Here is a 5,850-nt window from a genome sequence, read left to right as displayed (position 1 = left end):
CACAGACTTATGGGAAAGCCAGTCTCAGGGCAGAACATGAGATGCACCCAGGAGTGTCCTGTAGCAACCAACCACTGAGGGTTATCCCGATGCTGGACATACCAGCTGAGGGTGTGGCTTGGTGGTGGTGATGACCAGCTGCCCTGCCGTCCTCCCAGCCCTGCACGGTTCCCACAGCCTTGGTTCTATGTCAACCTCAAGTTGTGTGTAAGACTCCAGGCAGAGGAGTGGGACACCCCATTCAGAGTGACATGAGCCTCCTGGTGGGAATAGGGGTTCAGCACAAACATCATAGTGAATCCTAGAAAAGAGAGGCACATTCCTTGCGTATAGGTGTGCATGAGCCTCATGAGAGCTCTACCTGCAACAAAAATGAGTACAAGGAAGTGACAGAATTGCTGCCACTTGAAGTCTCTGTGGGGATGCAGTGTGGACACAAAAGATGGAGAGATAGTGCCACCCCCGCCCCTCCCCGGCCCCGCACGGGGGAGGCAGGAGCAGTTTCACAGACAAGACAAGATCAAGATCCAAAGTGCTTGAGTTCTGCTTTTAACAATAGGCCAATAAAATCTGCTCTTTTCACATTGATTTTACACTCCAAAAGGCTACAGAGAGGAGGACTCAAACCTGCAGTGGCTCTTTTGGCTTTCATGGAGGGACCTAGGAGGCCTTTGGCTATTCTTCTCCTTTGCCCGTGTCCTCTCTGGCCTACTCTCCCGCAGGTTCCTGTTCTCCTCGTGAGCCAGGGACGAAGTGTGAGATGTTTTGCTCCAGATAGACAGCTCACTGGGGGAAGGGGGGGAAGGAGTGTGTGTGTGGGGGGAGCTGTCCTCATTGGGCCCCTGTGGGTTTGGTTGCTGTCCCTCCATCTGCACCTGAAATGCAGGGTGCAGGGGGGTGGGTGGATGGGGTTGGCGGGGAGCTGGGCCTTTCTTCCTCTGCCCCATAGGGGCAAGACTACTGTTTGTCAACACTGCCCCCTTTGTCCCTTCACCAAGACCAAGGGCATTCTGAGCCTTCTCTATGTTAGGAACACTGTGCTTGATTCTTTTTTTTTTTACATTTTTTTTTATTTTTTTAATTTTTTTATTGTTATGTTAATCACCATATATTACATCATTAGTTTTTGGTGCAGTGTTCCATGATTCATTGTTTGTTCATAACACCCAGTGCTCCATGCAGAATGTGCCCTCCTCAATACCCATCACCAGGCTAAACAACCTCATGCTGAAGCCACAGTTACCACTCAGATTTTTCACAGTTAAGGAAACTAAGGCACAGAAAGTTTAATGGCACACTTCTATAGCCCTTATTCTACACCAGGCCCTGTTCTAGGCATGTTAGGTGGGTCATACATTTAATCTTCGTGATAGCCCTGTGAAGTTAAGAAAAATTACCCAGTGCTTGGAAACAAGACAAAAGTTGGGTTTCACATTCTCTTGAGATCATACTCAACATTGTCTAGCAAGCCCACTGTGTCAGGCAGAACGTCGGCTCCCCGAAGGTGTCCACATCCTAATCCCCGAATACTGTGAATTTATGATGTCACGTGGTAAAAGAGACTTTGCAGATGTAATTAAGGTCATAGAATTTCAGATAGGGATATTCTACTGGATTGTCTGAGAGGGCACGATCTAATCACTGGAGGCTTTAATAAAAGCAGAGACCCTTCTCCAGCTGTTGTCAGTTTGAGAGACACAGGCAGAAGAGGAGTTGGAGACATCTGAAGGACTTGACCTGTGTTGCTAGAGAGGGCCACATGGAAAGCAGAAGGACCACAGCCCCTGCCTGACAGCCAGCAAGGAAGTCAGCCTCCGTCCTATTCTCTACCTAATGGAGCTTGGAAGTGGAGTCTCCCCACGGCTCCCCAGTGAGAGCCCAGCTGCCTGACACCTTGACTTTGGCCTTGGGAAACCTGGAGCAAAGTGGAGCAAATGGAGCAAACCGAGAGACCAATTGAGCTCAGCCAGACTTACAGACTTACAGAACCGTGAGATAATAAGTTTGTGTTGTTTTATTTTTTAATTTTAATTTTTATATATTTTTTTATTTTTTAAGATTTTATTTATTTGAGAGAGAGGGAGAGCACAAGTAGGGGGAGGGGCAGAGGGAGAAGCGGACTCCCCACTAAGCAGGGAGCCCAGTGCAGGCTCGATCCCAGGATCCCGGGATCACGACCTGAGCCGAAGGCAGATGCTTAACCCACTGGGTCACCCAGGCGCCCCTGTGTCGTTTTAGCCACTAACATTGTAGTAATTTGTTTTGACACCCATAGGAAGCTAACACTGCCACCCAAGAATTCTTTAGGGTGCTGCTAGCCCCTATAGCATTGAGCTATGATGGAAATGCTCTATTCTACCCTCTCCCACACAGCAGCCCCTAGCTACATCTGGCTATTGAGCACTGAAAATGTGATTACTGAGATATTGAATTTTTAATTTTATTTATTTTTAATTAAATTTGTATTTAAGTAGCCATATGAGGCTAGTGGCTACCATATTTGATGGCGTGGCTCTAGGGGGTATCTTCATCTCACATTTATTGTTACTTAGGGTCCAGACTCTTCAAATCACTTGTCAATGTGTAGGTTTTGTCTGGTAGAGATGTATAGTGGACAAGATAACTCCAAACGTTATGGATTTATTGCCTATAGGATATTAACCAGCTTTACAGCTAAAATCTAATGGTCTTATTTTGATATAATTTCTTCAGTGTCTATAAAATCTCAATCCCTCAGATGTTCCTTGAACCATTTTTACAACCTGTTGGTCCCCTACTTAATAATGAGTTAGAAAAAGCTTTGAAGCTATGCACCCTACGTTTGTGTTATGTTTTTTTTTTTTAACGTCTTGAAAATGATGCTATTATTAGATACTGTATTATCCTCATTTTACAGATGGTGAAACTGAGACACAAAGGTGTAGGTAATTTGTCCAAGGTGCCCTAGCTAATGAGAATTACAGCCAGTATAACTCCAGAGGCCACACTCTTAACTAGCACAAGAAAATGTCTTGGCTTATTTGAACATTGATCCAAAAACACAACATCAGAGCCTCCTGAAACTTGTTTAGGGGAGCCCTGATAACAATGAATATTGATAAGGCAGAAAGATGTCTAGCTGTGTGGGGTGACAGGAAGCCCCAGGGGCTGGCAGACACACATATGAAAACCATGCCAAGGAAGGGCTGAGGTTACTTCCTGGTGGCCATTTTTCTTGATTCCTAGAGTTATTATTTTTGCTTGGTGTTTGTTGATGAAGGTGTATAGAGAAGATGCCAGAACTTTCAGAAAGTGACCTAGCTAGTTTCCTATTTCAGATATGTCTAGTAAGGTGTCCACTTACAGAGTCACACTCATCAACTGTTGGAAAAAAGGATTCCCTCCCCCATTGTGATAATGTCATAGTAAATATGAGTTTTATTTCTCTGGGAGGTGGCAGATCTATGTAAGGTCTATAAGATCTGTTGCTGTAGGCCTGTGGCAGGAGGCTCCACCTGCAGCAAAGGGGGCATTCTCCTCTCCCCACACTTGGTCTGGTGTTGGGTTTCCCCAAAACTAACCAAGGCTGCTTTCAAGCCAGGATTTCTGGGAGACATTTGAGATGTCTCTTGCTTCCTCTTGGAGTTCCTAATTAATTATTCTTTTTAGGGAAGGCCACCATGAAACTGACTTCACCTCAAAAGAAGAATGGATTTGTGAAGAATATGGACTTACACCCATTTTTGTAAAGATTTAAAAGATGGAAAATCTTTTATCATAAACAAATGATATCAATGATTCTAGCTACTACTTTCGAGCTTATACTATGTAGTAAGCATGTGATTCTCATTTCATATACATTATCTCAGTTACTCCACCCCAACACCCAAGAAATTAACTCGTTTTTGTCCCATTCAATAGGTGCTGGAACAGACCGGCAGAGACTGGCATGATGACAGAAGCAGGATGCACCTCTGGATCTGTATGACCCAAAGCCTGTGCTATTCTGAGTATTCGAAAACAAAATAAAGCTTAATATCTTCCATTAGATGATATCTAACACATTGTCTGAGTTTGTTGGTGCTTCATAAATATTTGCTGAACAAGTGAGTGCTTAGTGATTAGAAAAAAAAGGTATACAACAATTCTTTCTTTCATTATTCCACAAATATCTATTGGGTACCTGCTGTGTGCTGGGTGCATAACACTACGTGCTATGGTGCAAAGAACCAGGGATATAACATGAAAAAAGATACCATCATGGGAATGCAAAATGGTACAACCATTTTGGAAGACAGTTTAGTTCAAAACTAAACATACTCTTACTATATAATCCAGCAATCGTGCTCATTGGTATTTACCCAAAAGTGTTGAAAACTTATGTCCACACATAAACCTGCACACAGATATTTAGAGCAGCTTGATTTATAATTACCCAAACCTGAAAGAACCAAGATATTCTTCAGTAGGTGAATGGATAAATAAACTTAAGTACATCCAGACAATGGAGTATTATTTAGCGTTAAAAAGATATGAGCTACCAAGCCATCAAAAGACATGGAGGAAACCTAAGTGCATATTGCTAAGTGAAAGAAGCCAGTCTGTATGACCCCAACTATGTGACTTTCTGGAAAAGGCAAAACTATGGAATTAATAAAAAAAAATTAGCAGTTGTCAGGGGTTGGGGGGAGGGAAGTATGAACAGATGGAGCATGGAGGTTTTAAGGGCAGTGAAATTTCTCTGCATGGTAGTGGTGTACTGGTGAATACATGTCTTTATGCAAACCTACAGCACATACATCAAACACCAGGAGTGAACCCTAAGGTAAACTACAGACTTTGGGTGATTACAATGTGTTAGTGTAGGTTTATCAATGGTAACATACGTACTATTCTGGTGGGGATGTTGGTAATGGGGAAGGCTCTGCATGTGTGGGGTCAGAAGGGCATATGGGAAATCTCTGTACCTTTCTCTTAATTTAGTTGTAAATCAAAAACTGCTCTACAAAAATGAAGTATTAAAAAAAAAAAAAGACACCTAAGGAGTTCATTGAGCGTCAGGCTAGGGTATTGAGAGCTTATCATTTCTACTTGTCAATGATGAGAGATCTTCTCATTGTGATATCATTGTTTCATGGAAGGCTGAAAAAGACAATTTTCAGTGGACTAATACACTGAAGAGATTTTTCTCCACTGTTTTATTTAATAGTTTACAGTATCTTGATTACATTTATGGCTTGTGACTTTTGGGGAATGCAGACTTTTTTTTTAACTGTCTACCTCTAGTAGAGTTTTGAAGGTTTTTATTCAAAAGGAAAGATTTCAGAACTACCTAAAGAGATGTGGCATTTTATCCTTAGGTCCAGGAACCACATCGTGGAATCCAAGGAATTCTAGGAAGCTGGTGTGTCCTTTATCACAAGAGCAGGCTGGGTTGGGTATCAGAGAGACTTGGGATAGAAACTTGGCTCTGCCATTGATCAAATAGTGAGCGTTAAGATGGTGATTAACATAACATAGTAAAATAAAATAAAAAAAAGATGTTATTTACTTTTTTTGAGTGTCAACTTTCTAATCTGTGAAATGCATTCCTTTCAGGGTTACTGTGGAGAGTCAATGACAATATATGGAAAAGAACATGGCACTGTTTAAGCTCCGTGTAAGTGCTCCATCAGTCGCAACGATGATGATTGTTACTTTTATTACCATTTGCTCTTCATCTCCAGTCTCAAAGTTAACACTGTACTTCCCAGACGTTAACATGCCCACGAATAGCCAGGGATCTTGTTAAAATGCACTGTCTGATTCAGTAGGTCTGGAGCAGGGAACATGGGGCTGCATTTCTAGCCAGTTCCCAGGGGGATGCCAGAA

At 42.5% G+C, this 5,850-nt stretch overlaps 1 long non-coding RNA gene across 1 annotated transcript; it reads left to right on the top strand.

The window, feature by feature from the left end:
* Positions 1 to 1,357: 1,357 nt before the first annotated feature.
* On the top strand, positions 1,358 to 4,023 carry LOC113925980. The gene is made up of 3 exons (XR_003521102.2): positions 1,358 to 1,990; positions 3,649 to 3,810; positions 3,901 to 4,023. It is a non-coding gene; the product is annotated as an uncharacterized LOC113925980 (long non-coding RNA).
* The last annotated feature ends 1,827 nt before the right edge of the window (positions 4,024 to 5,850 follow it).

This window comes from Zalophus californianus, chromosome 2 (assembly GCF_009762305.2).
Source record: "Zalophus californianus isolate mZalCal1 chromosome 2, mZalCal1.pri.v2, whole genome shotgun sequence".
Classification (NCBI taxonomy): Eukaryota; Metazoa; Chordata; class Mammalia; order Carnivora; family Otariidae; genus Zalophus; species Zalophus californianus.
The sequence above is the reverse complement of the archived record's forward strand: the minus strand, read 5'-3'. Positions and strand labels throughout refer to the sequence as shown.